This window comes from Ochotona princeps, chromosome 10 (genome assembly GCF_030435755.1).
Source record: "Ochotona princeps isolate mOchPri1 chromosome 10, mOchPri1.hap1, whole genome shotgun sequence".
In the NCBI taxonomy this organism is placed as follows: Eukaryota; Metazoa; Chordata; class Mammalia; order Lagomorpha; family Ochotonidae; genus Ochotona; species Ochotona princeps.
In genome coordinates, this window is record NC_080841.1 from 13,757,414 (window position 1) to 13,780,155 (window position 22,742).

The 22,742-nt window shown below is 43.5% G+C and overlaps 1 protein-coding gene across 5 annotated transcripts in view; it reads left to right on the top strand.

Annotated features, from left to right (window-relative positions):
* The window catches only part of PPP1R12B (protein phosphatase 1 regulatory subunit 12B), a 202,674-nt gene that overhangs the window by 23,122 nt on the left and 156,810 nt on the right, over window positions 1–22,742 (top strand). The gene's annotated exons all lie outside the window — the stretch shown is intronic.

Below are 22,742 nucleotides of genomic sequence, written 5' to 3' on the forward strand. Positions count from 1 at the left end.
TTTATTGTTTCAATTTTTGTGTTTTTTTTTTTTCATTTTGTATTAGTTAAGCTGTGGTTGACTAGGTCTTAATAAGGAATTAGAAATTTGATAGCATGTTCTTAGGCTTTTTAAAGACCAAGAGAACTAGAAGGAGAGCATAAACCAGGATATTGGTTGCTAAAAATATTGCAGAGTTTGGATCCTCGACCTTCAGGGGACATGCCTGTGTGAGGAGTGCAACTGTTAAGGAGTAAGTGCCTCAGATGTTGAACTTTCTGGCAAAGTTCAGATAGTTCTTGTTGTGTCATAAGTATTATAATTTTGAAAGCAGCTGGTAACAAACCGAAAGCATAAACTGAATAACTTTATAGAAATGTAAGCGTGCCATTAAGAAAAAAACAAGAAAACCCTGATTTTAAAGCGTAGTTTATGGATTGATGTGTAAATACAATATTTGAAGCTTTATTTATTTATTTGTAGGTAGACTGTCTCTGTATCTGCTTTTTGAATCTAACAACATAAACCTTTGAAAAACCATTGTATCTTTCTATAAATTAAGTGTGGATTAAAATTAAATTTTATCATTCATAAAAGAAATCTTGTGGGGTTATTGGTTTGTAATGAAGCAGTGTGGAAAGGGTCATGACTTTTTTACCATGCAATATTCTGTGCTGTAGTAGAATAATGACCATAGCAGAGTACCTCAAGGGTAGTCCCTTGTTGCTTTCTGAATTAATGGAGAGTTGGTCAGAACAGCAGAGAACTCATTAATTGCATTGTCCTTGTGTCCAAGGTATGGCTAGAATAAAAAGGAAAAAGAAATGTCTTCCCTCAGGAAGGTTGTGTACCATTTGGTAACATAAGGTACAGTTACACGAAAGCAAAATAGCTTGCTGTTTGGGGAGGAAAAACTATGGACTGAGTGGACTGGCAAGTTCTAAGGATAGAATTGACTCTTAGTTGGAAAAGGTAAAGTTCCAGGCTGATTGAACATCTCACAGTTGATCACTGCATGAGCAGTTGAACAACCTCGAGTTGAGGATTAGTGAAAGAATGTGTAATTTGGTAAGGTTGTGTTGGATGCATTGATTTGAGGAGGCAGACTTAGGATGCACAGAAGTGGGGCTGACCTGATTGTACAACTGGCTAATCTTCCATCCTGTAGTGCCAGCACCCCATTTTGGTGCCATTTCTGGTCCCTAGTGCTCCACTTCTGATCTAGCTCCCTACTGATGCGCCAGGGAAAGCATTGGTTTGTAATGTGGAGGACGGGACAAAACCTTGCAACCCCACACCCATGTGGGAGACCTGGAAGAAGCTCCTGGCTCCCAGCTTTGAATCAGCTCAGCTCTGGCCATTGAAGCCATCTGGGGAAGGAACCAGCAGATGGAAGACCTTCTCTCTATACCTCTGTTTCTCTCTCTGTAAAATCTGCCTTTCCAATAAGAATAAATAAATCTTAAAAAGAAAAGTGGCACAAAAGTGAGGCCAGTATTGTAGCACAGTGGTTTTATGTGCTGCGTGTAGCCGGCATGGCCCATGAACTCAGGCTGGACCTCTCACGGTAGCAGATACCAACTACTTAAGCCGTCACCTGCTGCCTTCTCTTCCATCTCCCCTGGGTGCTCATTGTAGGAAGCTGGGATCACGAATGGAGCCAAGAATGAAACCCAGCATTCTGATATGGGATGTGGGAATCCCAAGTGTCATGCCAAATACACAGCACTGCTTCCCAGTGTTTTGTTCTGATGCTTTTCCGAGTTTGTAAACCATGGATAAAACTGGGATTGGCTCCCTCTACTGAATCATCAGGACTTGTTGGTTCTAGCTCTGCAGCGTCTTGATTCTTTTTGTCTCCACACTTCTAGTACCCTAGTTCTGGCTCTCATCCTTATGTGAACTAATAGGCACTTAGTAGATACTTTAAAAATTTTTATTGCTAGATTATTGCCATAATGTGCTATAGATCTTGCTCCTTCCACCAATTTCTCACTTTTATATATTTTTCTTAAACTTAAGAGGTTTCTTTAAAATATCAATCTACTAATACAACTTTTCTTTGAGAAGAATTTTTAAAATCCATCCTTGGCCACCAAACCTGGTTTCACAACAGACTATCTCCCGACTTTCTCCCTCTGGGAGTTTGTTTTCTCTTTAGCAGATCTGGATTAGAACCCGGGAATCTGTATTTGCAGCCAGGCATCCCGGTTATTCTGATGGGGTTTTGCTTTGTGGACCCGTGGGCATGGAGGGAAAGGCCTGCAGAATGCTTTCCGCCCGCCTCGCCAGTTTCTGTCTCTGCTGCTCTTTAGCCTTACTACATTCACACACCCACACCTTTCCGCCTTGCGTTTTCCTGAACATTCCTTGTGAACTTTCACTCCTGCTGCTTCCTTTCCTAGACTGCTCCCTCTGCCCTCTGGACCCTGATGCTCTGAGGCAGCTCAGATGTCACTTGCTCTGTGACATACGCCCTGTCAGAATGTAGTCATCCCTGCTCCTGGTTCTTACAGCACCCTGTTCTGACTCTCAGTTCAATTACTACACATGACACTACCTCATACAGATTCCTGTCTGACTTTTCTCTGATGGCAGGAAGTATGATCTCATCAGTGCCTTGCGTACCATTTGAGTAAGCATGTCAGTGTTCAGGAACATTCTGAAAGATGAGTTTGCTCACTGTCAAGAGGAGCAGAAGACTGAGATCTGATCCTTGGGGAACTGACGTGGCGAGAAGAACCACGGGATGACCAGAGGAGAAAGTTGAGAACTAGTCAGTGTGTCATGGAGGCTAAAGAAGCAAAAGGAGTGTGTCCGATTGTTCATCCATTCGTTTACTTTATTATTATTATTTTTAAAAGATTTATTTATTTTTATTATAAAGTCAGATGTACAGAGAGGAGGAGAGACAGAGAGGAAGATCTTTCATCCGATGATTCACTCCCCAAGTGAGTGCAAAGGCAGGTGCTGTGCCGATCTGAAGCCGGGAACCAGGAACTTCTTCCGGGTCTCCCACATGGGTGCAGGGTCCCAAATCTTTGGGCCGTCCTCGATTGCTTTCCCAGGCCACAAACGGAGCTGGATGGGAAGTGGAGCTGCTGGGATTAGAACCGGCACCCATACAGGATCCCAGGGTGTTCAGGGCGAGGACTTAAGCCGCTAGGCCACTGCTCCAGTCCCTCCACTGTACTTTTAATTTGCTCCACTATATTCTTAATATTAGTTCTCATTTGATTCATTTCCAGTGTGATATATTCCTTAAATTCCTTGAATACCTGCTTTATGTCCTTCTCGTTGTTGATAAGAATTTTTATAACAAGTGTTTTGAATTCTGTATCCCCCATTTTCTCGATGTCTTCCTCAGTGAACTCTGATGTTGGCAGAGGGTTTTTGTCCTTTACAGGGGAGTCTTCAGTAATATTCATTGTGGCTTTGACTCTTCTTTTGCTCTTGGTTATTGTAACTCTGGTTATCAGATTCTTCTCCTGGTGGCAGGTTTCTAAGCTGTGTCATCCATAGGTCTACAGTTCGATTTTAATTATTACAGTTGGTACATGACTCTTTGTTTGCAGTCGCTTGTGCCACTCCCTCCAGCGAGTTCCAGGTCTGGGTTCTTAGGTTTGCTTTCCACCATGGTCTCCATTGCCCCCAGCTCCTGGCTCACCAGTCTCCACCTCCAGTGATATCGTGCTGAGGCTGCACCGTTGCCTGTGCAACCTTTCTCCCACTTTCAGTTTGAGTAGGTTCCAGGATTAGGAAGACACCAGGTGTCCTATATAGCTAGGTTGTTGTTGGTGGTGATCTTGCTGGAACCTGTTGGCTGTTAGGTCTGAGGGCCTACAGACCTGTTTTGACCCATAGAATGCCATAGTCGGTATTATTTTCCTGTGGGACCAGTACAGTGCGTTGATCTCAGTGAGTTCTCATCGAGTTCAGCACATGTGCAGTTCACCGTTGTCCCCTGCAGTCTTAAATTCCTGCCACACTGTAAGAAATGCGCCTGATGTGCCACTACTAGAGTTCTTGATCTGCTAGCTATCAGGTTTGAGGGTTACCTGGACCTATCTTGGGTGGAACCTGTAGAATGCCACGTTGTTGCAGTTCTATGAGTCAGAAATTAGTTCACTCCCAGCTCAGTGCATGGGCAGTCCAGCCTCATAATCCTTGCTTCCTTAAACAAAATGGCACCCGATACGGCTCTAGGAGGTGGACTGGGTTGTGGAATCTACTCTGTTCCCTCACTGCCCATTTGGGACATGGTGCTCTGTCTCTGCTCCTGCTCAAACCAAACAAACCAGCAGAACGGGCAGTTGTTTGGATTCACCTCCGGAGCTCCAGGTGAAAGTCTCTTCCCACCTGGTTGCTGGTGTAGCTTTGGCTGCCAGTGTGAATTGGATCGCCACTCACTGAATGCTGCTGGGGTATCAGTCACTGCAACACCACACTGTTTTGTCCACTGCTTTCCTGTGTCTGTCAGTCTCCAGGTGCCGTCTCTGCTTCGCTGGCTAATGTTTCTCCCTGTTTAAAAGTGTCCTTACCCTATTCCGTCATCTTGATTCTTTCTCTAAGCCGTACTTTTCAAGGCTTATCAATTCTTTCATTTCTCCCTTCGTTTATTTCTATTCCTGTCTTGCCTTTGCCTCATGACTGCACTGAAACGCATCTTGCTAAGATCATAGGTGACCTTCACATTGCTAGTTCTGTTCTCTTTCCAGCTGTTGTCTGCATTCTCCACTTCCAACTTTACATTTATTGCTGTCACCATTATTATTAGTTCACCATACTTTTCCTTCCCCAGAGGATGTTTTGGGAGGTCATGGAAATACATGGGAATACATTTGAAATGTGCGTTTCTTTTGGCCAGCGTTGTGGCAGAGTGGGTTAGTCCACTACCTGTGACATCCCCATGTGTCCTGGCTGTTCCCACTTTCCAATCCAACATCCTGTAAATAGCCTAGAAAAGCAACAAAAGATGGCCTTAGAGCTTGGACCCCTGCTATGCACGTGGGAGACTTATAAGTTCATTGTTCAGCCTTGACCATCGCAGCCATCTGATCCAGTGGATAAATGATATCTGTCTCTCCCTCTCTGTAACTCTGCCTTTCAAATAAATAAGTAAATGTTAAATAGAAATGAGTTTCTTTAAAGAAAGTAAGGCACCATAGTTGACCTTTTCATCTCATTAAAATCAACCTATGAAATGCAACAAAACCTAATCCCATCAAACAGATTTGTTACAGTAATGTATTATTAGAAGAAAATAGTAATGTGATATATTTAAAATTATTACTTTATGAATGAACAATCATGAGGTTATCCAAATACAATAATTTTGGAATATGACTCATAAAACTATTTCTTGTCAATGAAGAAGTTGTTAATATCAGTGATAACAGTGACAAGAACATAGGATAACTCTAACAGAAATAACTTAGATAGTTTGAGTTTTTTGTCCATTAAATTTGATAGATTTTTGTAGTCTTGATCCCATGCTTTGAAAGAGAGAAATAGACTTCTGGAGAAATGGGTAGTTCTCAGCCAGTTCATCAACACACACACTAAAAACTAAGAGGAAACTAAAGAGCTCTGGGATAAAGCCCCTACTTCATTCTCACTGTCATGTTAGTGTCCCTTGGTAGGCTATGCCTAAATTTTGACTGGACTCTTCATAGTTATGGCATTTAATGGCACTAAATTGCCTTTTGGAAAATGTTCTCTGTTTAGTTATTGAAATCTTTTCCTTTAGCTTATTCAAAAATAGCTTTGATTTTTTTTTTTTTTTTGAGAGACAGTATGCCAGGCATGCTGGTTAGCTCAGCATTACCAGACACAAGGAACCTTCTGTCAGAGGAATTGTGTTGTCTGGCACAGAATCAGTTGGGCACGGTGTTGTAGCTTGCCTGGCAGAGGTTGAAGTGGCAAGGGTAGTGTGTTAGGTTGCCCAAGTAACTGCTTGAGTGGGGTTCCTGAGTAGCTGAGAACACATCCTGCTTTGAGTGGCCTTGGGGGATCCTTTTGATCTTTGACTGTTTCCTGAAGAGTTTAACACCAGGATCAGAAAATGGCTTCCATTCTGTTAGCTTCTTGGGGTATTGGAAATTTCAGATTTCACTGTTTGGTCTTTCCCAACTACCAAACATGGGTTATTTTGTATAAATTGAGATGGGAAGTGGGCTTTTGAATTAATCAAAGCTAGAATTATGATTATTATTGTGTGGATTCTAGCATTTCTGCTACCAGTAAATAGTAGCACTAAGATACATTCTGCGTACTTTCTGAATATGTTTGAAAAATGAATATTATCATGATTGATTTTACTCAAAATAGTGTATTAGAAATTATTTTCATATTGTATTCATATTTGCCATACAGCTAGTAGATTAATCTTAGTTATTAATATTAGGTTATTTTGTGGTTAATACTGCCATTCAACCATTATTAAAAATACCTTTAAAAGTTTGCTTTCCATGTGTAGGTAGTCTAGACCCTTGGGGCACAGTCAGTAACACACAGATTTGTGGCAGCAGTCTGTTTGGAAGTTGATCAGTGAAAGATGACTACAATGAAGTGCAGTTTCTGCAGTAAATGACGAGGATCACAGTGGCAGTGCCTGGTGTCTGTTAGGATGCCAAGGACAGTCAAGGCAGGCTTCATCGTGGTGTTGTTTTAATGAAGTCGCTAGGATCACTTAGAAGCTCCACACAAAATAAACAGCCTTCCAGTCAGGGAAGATAGCATATGTAAATGTGTGGAGATCTATGAAAATGGGGAATATTTGGAGAATTGTTCACAATCATTGTGGGAGTAGTTATATAGCTCGTAGTAATCTGTGTGACTAGTTAAGTTGTGCTAGTCGCTATTCTAACTGCTGTGCATAGAATAAGTAATGTAATGCTCACAACAATGTTAAGAGATAAATATTGATATTCTCATTTTAAAAGTAGGTAAGTAAAGCAAAAGAAGTTAAATAATTCATGCAAAGTCTTGTAGCTAGTAATTTTCATAGCTGGCGTTTAAAAGCAAACTTTCTGGTCAGTGGTGTAAGTCAGGGAGAAACAAACAAGAGTCTATAGGCCAAATTTGACCTGCTGCATGTTTCTGTGTAGCCTATGGGTTAAAAATGGATTTTGCAGTTTTAGTTAATTAACAAAACTATACAATTTTTGGCATGAACTTTATATAAAATTCAAGTGTTGGTTTCTATAAAAATCTCTTGAGCACAACCACACCCATTGATTTTGTAGTTGCGGTGGCTGCTTTTTCATTATGGTGGTGGAGTTGACTATTTGCAGGGGATTGTGACCCACAAAGTCTCATCTACTTTCTATGATTTGTCTCTTTGCAAGAAAGTTTGTTAACTCCTGCTGTAAGTTAGTGCACTACAAGGCCTCACAGTGTATTTTCTTTTATTGAATAACATAAAAAAACGATCTTGCACTAATAACAGGACTTGGGTCTATGTTCTTGTTATCTTTTAGAAGTCTGTTTTCATGTTTGGTATCTTGTGTCCTCAGATCACCCTGTGTTAAAAGGACAGTTCAGTTTGATGTTTTCTGTCATATGGCCAGGAAACTTGATTGTGGAAGGACTGGGATGGACTGTAACATTGAAGTCAGCCTCTTTTGCCTTTACAGTATGTTGTCATGTCTGTCATTCTGTCCTGAAATCTGACCTCGACTTCTGTCCAAGATGCACAGTTTCTCAGAGATTGGGCTTGAGATGGTAGAGACAGACTGAAAGAGAAAGGTAATGCCCACTCTCTCCCTAACCTTCAGCAACAGCATCTGAAATTCTGTCTTGGCAAGCTTCACCTAATTCCAGTCACACTGCCAGCAAAGTGTTCCAGCAAACTTGGATTTGATTGCAGATTGGTGAACACTTGCTATCAATGGAGACGGGACGTTTCCCAGCTTCATGTCCATAGGGATGTTACTGCATTGCCAGCCTGTGTATAGGAAGGTCTTTGCCTGAACAGTAGATCTTGGATCCTTTTTCAGATTTTCATCTGTTCATTCTACCTTTTTGCTCTCCTGATCTTAGGAATGCCTTCTCTCCCCAACTAAATCAAAGAGGCTTTCGTGGTTCCCTCAGCACTGCCACCAAGCTGAGCTGGTCAGGGCGAGTAGAATCCCACTTTCCTGTGTGACCTGAGGGTGTGGTGGTGTTTGTCACCATGCAGCACTGATTTTTCTTCCCTTCCGCAGGGATACAGCAGTCTAAGGGTTGAACTACAGGCCATGTTTCTTATATTATTGAGCCTGGTTTTCAAAGTTAAGCTCTTTGTATTTCTAATGTATTCTTGTTTAGCTCCAGTAATGAATTTTCATGCTCAGATATGAAAAATTGATTATGCTTGGATTTGGATTGGTAAGGCCCAGCAGAACCAAGCTGTTGCTTTGAGAGATCAGCTGTGCTTCGGCATATAGCCCTGTTTCCTCAGCCACTGACAGTGCTCAGGCGTCCTCAGCATCCAGGAGTCAGATGCCTCAGGGAGGCAGCTTGGTCACCTGCAGTGATGGGTGATCCACATTCAGTGCATGTGTACTTGAAATTTGTGCCTTCAACTGTACGTACATTTAAACCTAAACCAGTGTGATAGTCTAGTTAAGGATTTGCATAGTTTAAGTATTTGGAGAAATTACTAATGTCTGAAATATGATGAGTGGATGAATATGTGATAAAACAAGTATAGGACAGTGTTAATGATGAATTCTAGTTTGTGTGAGTGTACAGGTATTCACTATGAAGTTTCTTCAACTTTTCTGTATGCTTGTGCATTTTTGTAATAGCTTATTTGGGGAAGATGTCTAGATAGGATGTGAAGGTGATTTGATGAAGTAGGCTGCAGATAGTACAATAGAGGGATGCCATGACTGGCCTCTGGAAGGCAGCTACCACTATACTCTAGCAAGTTGTTTCTTTGTGGGAATCTGGCCCTGGTGTTGTCAGAGATTCTATTTTTTTCAAAGATTTATTTATTTTTATTAAAAGTCACAGAGGAAGATCTTCCGTCCACTGGTTCACTCCCCAAGTGGTCACAATGACTGGAGCTGAGTTGATCCAAAGCCAGGAGCCTGGAGCTTCTTCCGGGTCTCCCATGCGGGTTCAGGGTCCCAAGGACTTGGGCCATCCTTGACTGCTCTCCTAGGCTACAAGCAGGGAGCTGGATGGGAAGTGGTGCAACTGGGATACAAACTGGTGCCCATATAGGATCCCGGTGCATGCAGCACAAGGACTTCAGCCACTGAGCTACCGCACTGGGCCTGAGATTCTAATTTTTTAAAAAGGAATTTCTGGCCCGGCGCAATGGCCTAGCTGCTGAAGTCCTCACCTCTAACATGCCGGGATCCTGTATGGGTGCCAGTTCTAATCCCGGCAGCTCCACTTCCCATCTAGCTCCCCGCTTGTGGCCTGGGAAAGCAGTCGAGGATGGCCCAAAACCTTGGGACCCTGCACCCGCATGGGAGACGTGGAAGAAGTTCCTGGCTCCTGGCTTTGGATCGGCACAGCACCGGCCCGTTGCGGATCACTTGGGGAGTGAATTAATGGATGGAAGATCTTCCTCTCTGTCTCTCCTTCTCTATGTATATCTGATTTTACAATAAAAATAAAATAAATCTTTAAAAAAGAAATTTCAATTATGGGATTTTCTGTGTGTGAAAATTCTTTGTTAGTAAACCACTACATTAAGTTTACCAATCACCTTTCTATTCCAAAAATTTGAATTTTATAGAAAGAATTGGGAGTTTTCTTTTTAGTGGTAAAGTATTGTTATCACTAACGTGTGACTTCAAGATGGTTCAGCTGTGGCTGAGACCTTAGCCCGTAACCTCAGGTCCCCTGTTGTGTGGGCTGCTGTACAATAATGCTCCTTTCCATGACCACGTCACTGTGTTCCTGACACTGACCTAACCAGGCCTTTGCTACGTACGGGCCAGGGAACAGCTGTGAGACTGGGCTGCTTGGTATCAATTTCCCTGAGTTCACTTTAGGATTATTTAATATGGAAAGGGCAGCAGTTACATGCATGCTAGTTTGAAGCTCAGATATAATTCCTGGATGTCAGTCTTAGTCTGTAAGAGAAATTAGCACTGGATGGGAATCACAAACAGAAAAGATTTTGCTGGCCTCATTATATTCCCTGTTTTGGCTCAGCGGTGTTAACAATCCAGTTAGGGTCCTGTGCTCTTCAGAATTTCAGAGTTACAAACCCTTCCTCTTTCCTGGCGTCCTACTCCGTTACCCTGTTTTGTCCATTCTGCCTCAAGAGTGCTTCTCAAGTCCCCTCCCTGGTGTCTGCACCGCCAAGGCTGTGCGTCAGACCTCATCCTCTCAGCTTTGGCTTCCCGTCTCCTAAGCAGCATCCCTGTTACAAGTTTTCCTGCCAGCAGTTTAATTTTCTTCCTAGTACAACTGCAATTATCTAAGATATGGTTCTGATCGTATCACTCACTGGTTTAAAACTCCCAGCACCTCCCTTCAGGATAAAGGTTAAATTCTTTATCCTGGGGAGAAAATGCAGTGACTTGCAGAGCCAGCGCCCTACTCTACCACGTTTGTTATATTTCCCAGTAGGCTGTGGGGTAAAGTTTGAATTCCTCACTAAGGCCCATAAAGCCCTGCTCAGATTCCCATACATGCTCCACCCTCATCTGAGTACAAGCATGCCAACTCTCACCATTTCAAAACCTGGCGTTCTAGCTTTCGTTCAGATTTTTTATTCATTGTTCCATTTCCTTCAGATGGTCTTAATCACGACTCTCTTCATTTGGCTTCATTTTTTACCTCATATCAATAATATGTATCCTAGGAGGTGTCTTCTGTCACCTCCAGACAAAACGAGTGACCCTTTACTCAGTACTGGAGTACTTTGTACTTATCTCTCGTTCTATACTCAGTTGATTCCTATTGCCTTGTGTTATTTACACGTTCCTTTCCATCACTAAAGGTAAAATCTTACACAGTTTTGATTCCTCCACCTCTTCTCAAGGACTGCCTTAACAAGTGTAAACCTCAGTAGATGTTTGTCACATGAATAAATGGAAAAGCATTTTATATTCAGGGAACACTGATTACTAAGGCAAATTCTTAACCTGTTCTTGGGTAATGTGAGTCAGTGTCAGATCCGGAATGTAAGTCTGTCTTCTCAGATTTTCTGCCAGTGCTAACAATAGACTTGCTGGACCCCTCCACGGCCTGTGACTGCGCAGCCCCTGAACTTCCTTTGCTAGACGACGAGTCCTGACCTTCAGTCCCAACTGGGATTCATTTCCTTCTCTTCCTAGCGAAACCTGACTTAATACGTTTATATCTACAGGAACTTCTGGTCCTCAAATGTAGCTATGTCTATTTTAAGTGTATCATTTTTACCCTTTCTTGTGTCAAAAGGAGTGTTCCTTGCTAGTTCCTACAGACTATACAAGAGTGATGATAACAGTAGCATTTAACTATGTGTCAGGCACTAAATGTTTAACCCTAATTGTAGTCATAGGGAAGAGTTAGGGTGGTTGGAATGACAGCTTTACAGATGAGAAAGCTGAAGCCTACAGAGATAACTTGTTTCATGAACATGAAACTACTACCTGGTAGACCTGGGATTTGTACCCAGGAAGTTTTCTTCCACAATCTCTGCTCTTCACTAATTATTCCACTGAGTAGAATTCTATAACTTCTTGCTTTGGTATCTTCTTCCATCATAACTTTTCCTGTTAGTGGCGGGATGACATAACAATAAGTGATGGAAACTAATATATTAAATTACTAGCTTTAACTATACCAAACTCTAGATAAAAATGTGCTGGGAAAATGATAAAACCTCTAGTGTACTCTTGTCGTAGGGATAACGTTCGATCCACTGATTTGTACTTCCAGCCTATCTAACCTTCCTGTGATGTCTTTGTGCCTTTCTCGCTTTCAGATCTCAGTGTTTGCCTTCTTTATAGGCTCACTTGATGCCGTGGAGTCTTGTCCATACCATGGCTTTCGGCTGTGCTCTTGTAGCTTGTGAAACACTTGTTTATGAGCACGGAGTGATCTGGAGTTAAATAGAAAAATCCATCTCTGTGGGACAGCAATTTGCTGTACATGCCAAGTTGGCAACAGAGTAGATCTTTGGGGGGTGTGGTTAAGACTCATGCTAATCAACAGAGTAGTTACCAAAGCATGTTAATGGGATCTCTGAGTTTTTCATTTATTATAGTTAGAAATGACCAACATAAACCCACCAGTTGGCCACATTGCTCATATGGGGTTATTGGAGGACTATACTAGTCTCAGGTTACCCTATAGATGCTAGCTAAATCGCATATTTTTAGAGAGCTGGTATCTAGTATTAAAAATGTTCCACGATCTACTGCTACACATACTGGCAAACCACGGTAGGGGGCGGGCCTGGTGGGGGTTATTGTGGGTTGCCCCGACTAGGCTGCAGCTCCCACTGGTTGATGTAAGGGCTGAGTATGTGCTGGGCAGAACCAGACTGGACTGCAACACCCATTGGTTCCAGTGCAAGTCAGGACTGAAAACAGAACCAACCCAGCAATTGCAACCACCAGCTGATCGTGGGGATGGACTGTGCCGGGCCCTGTGCTTGCTAGAACATACAAGAATCTGGTCTGGGAATACCTCAAAGTTTCTCTGGAGATCTCCACAATCGAACTGCTGGACTCAGAACTCTAACCAAGAAAAGACAGAAGACAGAACAGGTCAATCATTCATCTCAGCTGTATATTGTTGGCAGCGAAATATGGGGCAAACGGAGACTTTATGATGGACCATATCAATCAGTGGACGACCTCATCGAGCGAAACTGGCAGCGATTCATAACTGGAGAACTATTAAAACCACTCGAGCAAATATCTCAGAGCATGCCCCATACCCGGGACTTGGGGTGGGCGGGAAACCGGGTGAGGCTTCTCCTTCAATATTCCCCTTTACCTCGGATACATGATGGAAACAATATGGACATAATAGTATTACCCACTTCCCTATACCCCCCCCCGAACCTTTTTTTTTTTTAACCATAATTAACTATGTAACCATTGTCAACAACAATACAATAAAATAAATTTAAAAAAAAAGTTCCACGAGCCAAATGGTATTTTTCCTCCCTCAAATATTTTTTTTTTTTAAAGATTTATTCATTTTATTACAGCCAGATATATACAGAGGAGAGACAGAGAGGAAGATCTTCCATCCGATGATTCACTCCCCAAGTGAGCCGCAACGGGCCGATGCGCGCCGATCCGAAGCCGGGAACCTGGAACCTCCTCCGGGTCTCCCACGCGGGTGCAGTGTCCCAATGCAGTGGGCCGTCCTCAACTGCTTTCCCAGGCCACAAGCAGGGAGCTGGATGGGAAGTGGAGCTGCCGGGATTAGAACCGGCGCCCATATGGGATCCCGGGGCTTTCAAGGCGAGGACCCCAGCCGCTAGGCCACGCTGCCGGGCCCTCCTCCCTCAAATATTATCTTGGGCCTGTCACGATGGTTCAGCAAGCTAATCCTATACCTGCAGTGCCAGCATCCCAAATGGGCACCATTTCATGTACTTGGCTGCTACATTTACCATCCAGGTCCCTGTTTATGTGTGGCCTGGGAAAGCTGTTGAAGATGGCCTAAATGTTTGGAACTCTGCAGTTATGTGGGAGACCTGGAAGAAGCTCCTGGTTCCTGGTTTTGGATCAGCTCAGTTCTGGCCCATTGTCGCCATTTGGGGTGTGAACCAGTAGATTGACCATCTCTGGTTTCACTTGGTAAATCTCTTTCAAATAATAATAAATGAATTTTTTCAAAAATGTTATCTTGACGCTGGTCTGTGAGCTGTATTCTGAATGCCTCTAAATTGGTAGGTAGTTACGCAACTGCGTATGTGACCTTCAGTAAGTCATGTCGCTTTTCTGAGCTAAGTCTCTCCATCTTTAAAATGAGAAGTCCTAATGCTTGTTGTATGAGCTACTTCACTGTTTCCTTCCTTTGCAGCTTTGTCATAGTAATCTTTTTTCCAAGGAATTTTTTTGATCACCTCTGTTAAAGGGAATCATTCCATTTTTCTTAGCTAGTTCTTATGTACAGAATTTGTAAGAATGCATTTTCAACAGAACTTCCTTCCTTAAGTTCAAGTGTCAGGCTTTCTTAGCTGTGTGTACTTCTTTGACTTGAGGGAAAGCCTTACTTGGAATTTTTACAGCTACTATGCCTAACTTATTGTTTCTCAAAATTACCATGATCAGAAAGTCACAAAAGAGGGGGTGGAAGATTGGAACTGTAAGTCTTCTATTTGAAGATGAATCCTGAACTTTGAGCCTATGTAGCTTTTATTTTCTTCTTTTTTAATTTGAAAGGTGGAGAGACAGAGACAGAAAGAGACAAAGACAAGAGCGAGACCAGTATTTTTTATCTGCTAGTTTACTCCCAAATAACCACAACAACTGGGGCTGGGCCAATCTGAAGTCAGGAGCCTGGTGTTCCACCCAGGTCTCCCATGTGGATGGCGGAGAACTAAAGACCTGAACCATCATCTGCTTCCTGGGGTGCACATTAGCAGGAAGCTGGTTTTGGAAGTGGAGCAGCAGGTGGCTGACCCTGGAACTGTGTATGCAGGTTTCCCAAGTGGTGACATAATGGCAGTCATACTGATGAACCTCTGCCTGCAGCTTTCATTTTCAGGGCTTGCTCTTGATCACTTTTCTCCTTAATTTTTTCAAAAACCTGCCTTGATGGGAAGGTTGTGATCAGATTTGTTTAATTCTATGTAGTGCAAAAGTTCCCAGGTGACACCCATAAGACAAGTTAGTGTTTCCTCATGCAGGTGGTTAAATGCATGAGAAACCGAGAGGGTTGAGAGAAGCATTACTTGAAGGGTAAGGGCTGAGGGCATTTACAGCAGGCCTTGTTAGGATCTGTGAACTTACTTTTGAAACTTCATTCTTGTTAACCCTTAGGCACTGTGATACTTGTTCTTAACTGAAGGATTTCCCTGGCCCCAACTTGTAAGCATTTGCATCCTTGTGATAGTATGTCACTCTGCAGAGAACAAAAATCTCAGTCAGTGTGACACTCCATGGAAAATTCTTGACTTCTGCTCTCTCTTGACTGTGCGTCTTGAAGACTACGGATCAGTGTCCAGACCTGCCTGACCACTGAGTACATCAGCAGATATAGCTCTCACTGATGGAAGCCAGGCTTCCTCTGCCAGTGGGGCTGTGTGTCTTTCACACAAGGTTGACAGATGTGAGGGTCACCTGTCACATTGGAGCTGCCTGCCCTGGTGATTCTCACTGCGTCATTAGTTCCACTATATCATGACTGGAACAGAGAGGAGGGTACTTGGAAGGACTGATTAAAGCACTAGATCAGTCAATCTGTACTATGTTTGTCCTCGGTAATTTTATGCTGGTGGTAGAGATTTCCAAATTTACTGACCTCCTTTATCACCTTTAATTTACTTGTATAATTTCATGTATATGATGAGGCTACCTAATTTGGGTAAGGGGGTTTTGAGCATAGACATACTGGGTTTCAGAGGAAAACCATCAGTCAGTACTACTGTCCCACTTTCAGTCCTAAGCTGAAATACCTTCAGCAAAAGGCCTGACAGGAAAACCTAAGTTAAAGTCTTTCAGGGTTTTACTGTTTGAATTAAAGACTGATTTTTAAAAACTTCCTATTTAATGTAGTTGTATTTTGAAAAATAAGCTTTTTTGGGGGGAAGGTCACTTTAAAAATATTTTTTGATGATTTTTACGTAGTTAATTAGGGTGATAACGGTCAAGGCTACAGGAAAGTGGGGGAAACCATTATTTCCACATTGTCTTTTTTTCCTTCCTGTATCTGGGAGAAAGGGGGAGATAAGGGGAAAAGCCACACCCAGCCTCCCAAATACCTCTGTATTCTAGGATGGAGGACAGCCACACAATACCACCCCAGGGTCCCCGATGTGGGGCACGCTCAGAGGGTCCTGCTCAGGAGGCTTTGATAGTTCAACAGTTCTGAATTACTGCCAGTCTTGTCACTCCAAGCATGATGAAATCTCTCCAGAATCCACTGGTTGATATAGTCCACCTTAGAGTGTCCATTTGCCCAGTTAGTCACTGCCAATACTTTGGCTTGGGTAGTTGATCTATTTGTTCTGTCCTCCATCCTCCGTTATGGTACCAGGTGTCCTGTGCAGGTTCTAATGTACTGCTATATCCTCCATGTGCACCTGGATATGCTGTCCACTTCTCCGTTTAAGCCACTGAGGAGGCCTGGCTCTGACACATAAACTCCATGGTCAGACCTTGGAACCTGCAATTCTCTCCATGGTTAGGGTTCTGAATCCAGCAGTTCAGTTGAGGGAATTCCCAAAAAAACTTCATCTGAGGTGATCCCAGACCTGATGCTTGTGTGTGCTTGCCAGTACAGGGTCCAGTATAGTCTGTCACCCCAAGCTTTCTTCAGCCCTGTCTTCTATACAAACCAATGGGTGTTACAGCTCAGCCTGATCCTACCCACCACACACTCAGCCTTCACGCAAATGGGTGAGAGCTGCAACCTAGTTGGAATGACCTGCAATAACCCCCACCAGACCTGCCCCCTGCCTTGGTTCCCATGCTTGCCAGTATGTACAGCAGACTGGTCCATTCTGTCTCACATCCCATTCAGCTCTCATACATGTCAATGGTCATTGAAGCCTAGTTCAACCCAACCAGTCCCACTATCCAGCCCACACACGTGCCAGCGGGTGCCACTGTCTTATAGGTATGCCTACCCCAGTCCTGGTTCTCATGCTCACCAGTCAGAGTGTCAACCCAAGAGGGAGGTGCCCATTATTTCTCTACTGGGCCTGCTCTCACTCCTGGATCCTATACTCTCCAGATGGTTCTGCAGTTTAACTTAATAGAATTTGCCCCCCATGCCAGCATTTGCCAGCTGAGGCTGTGGCAAAGCCCAACCAACCCACACCCACTCTAATTTATGCATACACCAGTAGGAACAGTCAACCCAGCCTGGCTTTTCCCTGATCCAGCTTACATGAAGCCAACAGGTGTTAAATCCCTGCCCAGTCTGGTCTGCACCCATTTCAGTTCTCACGCTTGCCAGTGGGACTGGTGGCCTATCAGGGGAGCCCCATGCAGCCACCTTACTGGGTTCATCCCCTACCCTCCTGGGTTTCATGTGTGTTGGTTGAGTGCTGCGACCCAGTCTGGCATGGTCTGCCTCACCGCCTCACCTCACCCATTGCCAGTGGGTGCCGTAGCCTGATCAGGCCCGGCCCACCTCCCAGTTCCAGCTCACATTGGTGGGGGCTATAGCCTAGCCCAGCCCTGGCAGCCCCTAGAGCCAGCCCTCATGTGAAATGGCTTGTGTTGTGGAAGGCTACTTTTCATTTGGTAAAAAGTGATCGATCATTGCTAAGATTCTCCTTTGCTTAACAGCAAGGAGAGAGGATGTGTCTGACACTCTAGGTTCTGACTCTGTAGGCTGTGCCTATCTTCTAATCGTCTTTCTGTGGCTTTGTAACAAATTACCACAGACTTTGTGGCTTAAAGCAGCAGAAAATTATTCTCTTCCAGTTCTGGAGACCTGAAGTCTGAAACCAAGGTGTCAGCAGGGCCACACTGTCCCTGAAATAGAGGTATGGTGTATTTAATATATACATATAAATTAATATGTAAGAACACATTTACTCATCAGTGGATTTTTGGATTGCTTCCATATTTTAGCTATCATGAGTAATGCTTCTGTAAACATGGATGTATACACATCTCAAGACCCAGTTTTCCATTATTTTGAGCATATACCCTCCATTTATGTTGTAATAGGGTAAAATGATAATTCTGTTTTAAATTTGGGGAGCCACCATACTGTTTTCCATAGAGGCTGAATCATGCATTGCCTTCAGCAGAGCACAGGATGCCAATTTGTCCACATCTTTGCCAGCACATTTGTTATTTTCTGTTTTGTTTTTTCTGTAGTAATCATCCTAATGGGAGTGAGATGATACATCATTGTAGTTTTGGCTAAACACTTCTCTAATGATTAGTTATATTGCACATCTTTTCATATGTCATCTATGTATCTTCAAAAGCTTATCCAAGACTTTTGTACTGAGGTTTTTTGTTGTTTATTTATTTATTATTTTTTTATTTTTTTAAAAGATTTATTTATTTTAGTACAAAGTCAGATATACAGAGAGGAGGAGAGACAGAGAGGAAGATCTTCCGTCCGATGATTCACTCCCCAAGTGAGCGCAATGGCTGGTGCTGTGCCAATGTGAAGCCGGGAACCTGGAACCTCTTCTGGGTCTCCCACATGGGTGCAGGGTCCCAAAGCTTTGGGCCATCCTCGACTTCTTTTCCAGGCCACAAGCAGGGAGCTGGATGGGAAGTGGAGCTTCCGGGATTAGAACCGGCACCCATATGGGATCTCGGCGCGTTCAAGGCGAGGACTTCAGCAGCCAGTGGGCCACACTGCCAGGCCCTTTGTTGTTTATTTTTAAGATTTATTTATTGGGCCTGTTGTGGTAGCCCAGGGGCTGAAGTCTTTGCATTACATGCGCCGGATTCCATATGAGTGCCAGTTCATATCCCAGCTGCTTCATTTCCCTTCCAGCTCCCTGCTTGTGGCCGGGGAAAGCAGTGGAGGATGGCCTAAAGCTTTGGGACCCTGCCTCTGCATGGGAGACCTGGAAGAAGTTCCTGGCTCCTGGCTTTGGATCAGCTCAGTACTGGCTGTTGCGGCCACAAGGGGAGTGAAACAACAGATGAAATATCTTTCCTTCTCTCTGTATATCTGCCTTTCCAATAAAAACAAATAAATCTTTTAAAAATTTATTTATTTATTTGAGAGGCAGAGTTACAGGGTTTGGGGCGGGGGAGGGAAGAGGTCTTTTATCTGGTGACTCACTCCCCAAGTATCCACAATGTCCAGAATAAAATTAAGAGCCTGAAACTCCATCCAGATCTGCTCCCCGGATACAGGGGCCCACCTGTGCTATCCTCTGTGGCTTTCCCAGGTGTATTAGCAGGAAGCTGGATTGAAGGTAGAGCAGTGGGACTTGATGCAGTGCTCATGTCATATGTCAGTATTGCAAATGGCGGCTTAAAATGCTGTGCCACGATGACAACCCAAGCTGATTTTTAAAATGTTGAGTTTTAGAAGTTCGCTATGTATTCTGGATATTAATTTCTATTACAGTCATTATTTGCAAATAATTTCTTACATTCTGTGGGTTGCCTGTGGCCGTTAGTAATGTGTTCTGCATGATTTGTTGAAATCAAGGCAAGCATAGGCTCAAAAATCCAAACCAGTCTCTGTGAGGCTGCACTAAGCCCCGCTTCTGGTGTAACATCTGCCTAGGCACCTGAAGCTAGGTTCTGTGGGAAAGGAATTACTCCGAGACCAAGGCAGGTACTATTAGCACTATTATGAGACACAACAGCTAGGTCAGAGCTTCAAGTCAGCACTTGGTGGCAGTGACAGTTGCAGGCTATTTTGGGAACCAAGGAAGCTCTGTTTGTGCGGTCTTCTCTGCACTCCTCAATTTAACTCTGGGATTGACCAGCCCTCAGTTACTTTTGCCTTTGATAAAGAGAGAGCAATGCCAGGTAGAGTAGAGATGTCACAGTGCTTGTTGACATAGATTTTAGCTATTTTTTCCCTTGGAAATAGCTTGTCATTTTCAGAGAAATGTGACCCTCTTGTTTTTAGGAAGTTTTATGTATTACATGACGGGTTTTTTTTCTGAATGCTTCTTTTGAGCTAATAACTGTATCATAGTTCCATTTTTTTTAAAGGAGGCTTAGTAATATTCTGTATCTTTTCAGGGATACAAAAATAGGAGGCACTAGATTTAGGTCACAGCAGAAGAAATTTGGGTTAAAGGGAAAGAAGAATGCCCCCATTGTTGTCATGGGCAACAATAAAGCTTGGTTAGCCTCCTTCCCAAGAAAAAGAACAACCGATTTGTCTGGAGCATTGGTGCAGCCGGGGGTGTGGGCTCCGTGGGCTCAGGCTGTATTTTGTAGATGGACCAGTCTGTCCGCCTGCATGCTTCCATTGGGGATGAGTCAGCAGCACAGCTGCAGATGGAGTGGAAAAAGGACATCTAAATTTAGTCATTATTAACTTGAGAAGGTTTCCAGGGACCATTCTTTTCTCAGTCCCCTTGAGTTTGTTTGTTTGTTTGTTTGTTTTGAGGAGGGGGTAGCAATGGGAGAAAGAGGAAGGAGAGGCAGTTATTCCAAGGTATCATGACTATCCTACCCTAGGATTGGTATCACCTCCCACCTCAACAGTTCCCCAGCTAAACCACAGTCCATAGTATTTTACTCATGTGACTCCTGAATTTAGGTGCTTACAGGACTCTGAATGTTACAGGGGGAAATTTTTGAGGTTAGATTTGTTAGCCAGCTCCAAAATCTTGACAGATCAAAGACATTTTTAACCAACCTTCTTTCTTCCTACTAAGTATTGGCTAGGAGAAGTATGGTGATTGGAGTTGCGACTTCATAACTGAAGATTAATACATCTTTTAATGGAGTTATGTTTCCTGGAAGAAGTTGCTTTTGTTAAACTGTTGGTTTAAAAGTACAATCTTTCTTTTTTTTAATGATTGATTTATTTTTATTGCAAAGTCAGATATATAGAGAGGAGGAGATATAGAGAGGAAGAACTTCTGTCTGCTGATTCACTTCCCAAGTGACCACAATGGCCAGTGTTGTGCCAATCCGAAGCCAGGAGCCAGGAACCTCCTCCAGGTCTCCCTTACGGGTGCAGGATCCCAAGGCTTTGGGCCATTCTTGACTGCTTTCCCACAAAGCAGGCCACAGATAGGGAGCTGGATGGGAAGCAGGGCTGCCAGGATTAGAACTGGCACCCTTAGGTATCCCGGTTTGTTCAAGGTGAGGACTTTAGTCACTAGGCCACTGCTCCAGGCCCTAAAGGCACAATCTTGAGGCCCAGTGTGATGACTCAATGGCTAAATTCTCACCTTGCAAATGCCAGGGTCCCATATGGGTGCCAGTTCATTGCCCAGATACTCCACTTCCCATCCAGTTACCTGCTTATGAACTGGGAAAGCAGTAGAGGATGGCCCAAAGCTTGGGACTCTGCACTTCTGTGAGAGACCCAGAAGCTCCTGGCTCCTGGGTTCACATCAGCTCAGCTCTGGCAATTGTGGCCATGTGGGGAGTGAACCAGTGGATGGGAGATCTTTATCTCTGTCTCTCCTTCTCTCTGTAAATCTCATCTGCCTTTCCAATAAAAATAAATAATTCTTAAAACAAACAAACAAACAAAAAACCCCAAATCCCACAATGTAGGAAAACATTCCAAGGGTTTATCTCTTACTCTTCATAAAATGCTGGGAGGTGGGCGTTCCTCCTAGGTCACTATAGAGGAGTACACTGATAGTTGCGTTAGATGCCACACTCACAGTGGGTGCATTGGCAGAGCTGGCATGCAGACCTCTGCCTGTTTTGGTGCTTGTGACGATAAGCCCAGGGAGAGGGAACTGAACAAGCATTTAATCAGCTGGCTGACTACATCTCTGAGGTGATCCTTGGGAGATTGGTGAGCTATCAAATTATGTTTCATATTAACCAAGTTTGTTCTGTTATTCTTTCAAACTTACTTACAATGCCATTTCCATTCAAAATACTGGATTCCTAATAGTTGGGATTTGTACACAATGATATCATAAACATTATAGATTTATAGACAAATTTATGGATTTATAGAGAACACTTTTACAGATTTAAAAAGCAGAACTAAAGTCCTGAGGTGATAAAGAAAAGGAAGGAAAGGAGTTGCGTTTGACTGTGCCAGCCCTTGTGGCACTGGCATCCCGTATCAGAGCACCGGTTTGAGTCCCAGCTGCCCTGCTGTCCCGACCTGCAGGACACGACGCTCAAACCCTGAGGGTGGACTGGGAATGCGGGGCTGCTAGCCCAAGAAACACATGGACACTCGTACTTGGTGGAAAAGAGTGCCTCTCTCTTTATTTTTACTCCTCATATATATACCTTCTTCTCTAGGGGAGGGGGAAAGGGGGAAAGGGGGAGGGGTTTCCGGGGAGTGATTATCTTCACTGAAGCAGGGAAGGAACTAATCAGCTATATTGAAACAGGGGAGGAACTAATTATCTGAACAGGAACAAGGGTGGAGGTTGTATTCTGCTTGCTCTACAGAGGATGTTTTGGCCTAATATCCTGCTTGCTGTAGCCCTGCTTGCAGGCTTTTGCAATGCTTGCAGGCTGTCAGGTAGGCCAAGTCTAAGGCCCATAAGTCTGTGGCTCCTAACACCCTGCTTCCAATGCAGCACCCTGCTGCTGCACCTGGGGAGGCAGTGAAGGCTTAGCCCCAGGCTTGGGCTCCTGCCACCACGTTGGAGACTTGGATTGCAGGCTCCTGACTTAGGCCCAGCGCAGCCTTGGCCACTGTAGCCATTTGGGAAGCGAACAAACAGTTGGAATAGGCTTTTCTGACCTTCTTCCTTTCTTAGTTACTTTGCCTTTCAAATAAAATCAAAATTAAAAAGAAGGAGAAGAGCTGAAAGAAAGGAAAGGAAGATATTAAGAGGGAAAGAAAGAGAAAAGCTAAATTTTCTCTTGTTGATACCTAGACAGCTGAACAGGAGTCAAGGTAAATTTTTTTATTATTAATTGTTTAGTCTTAACTTTTATTAATGGATCCCTTCCATTCTTTCACTTAAAAGCCTTTATTTACAGTATTTTAGTGAGATATGTGGCATTGAGTTGGCTATGCTTTTCCATGTGGAA